A 743-nucleotide genomic window follows, 5' to 3' on the forward strand; every position below is an offset into this window, starting at 1 on the left:
TTTATTCCATCAATTCCTGGTGCCTTGTTCTTTGCCAATTCCTTCAATGCACTTTGGACTTCCTCCCTGAGTATCATTGGCTCTTGTTCATATGGGACCTCTTGAAATGGCTGGACATTAACCATTTTCTTTTGGTACAATGACTCTGTATTCCATCCATCTTTTCTTGATGTATTCTGCATCATTCAATAGTTTGCCCAGAGAATCTTTCAATAACAAAATCGAGGCTTGAATTTTTTTCTTCAGTTCCCCCAACTTGAGAAATGCTGACCATGTTCTTCCTTTTCGTTTTCTAATTCCAAATCTTTGCACATTTTATTATAGTATTTGGTTTTATCTTCTCGAGCTGATCTTTGAAATTTTATGTTCAGCTCTTGGACTTCTTGAATTCTTCCATTTGCTTTAGCAGGAATGTAAGATTAACTACATATGTATAAAGGAAATGTGTAAATTGTTACAATTTGATGAACTTGACCTATACTTATGGATTTAGTAGCTCAAAATATCAACTGAGAGGGAAGGAGTCTTAGCATCAAGTATCAATGCTAACTTCTCTGTATACAGGGTTGATAAGGAGCTCTAGTAGCCTCATGCTTATGAATCGACTGCTTACTTCACAGTCATCTGTTAGAAACTACCAGCGGTTCCGCGGGAGAAAGATGAGGCTTTCTTCTTCCGTAAAGATTTACAGCCTCGGAAACCCTGTTCAGTGTCCCTATGAGTTGGAACCGACTCCACGGCAC

The sequence above is a fragment of the Chrysochloris asiatica genome, unplaced genomic scaffold, assembly GCF_000296735.1.
Source record: "Chrysochloris asiatica unplaced genomic scaffold, ChrAsi1.0 scaffold00462, whole genome shotgun sequence".
NCBI lineage: Eukaryota > Metazoa > Chordata > Mammalia > Afrosoricida > Chrysochloridae > Chrysochloris > Chrysochloris asiatica.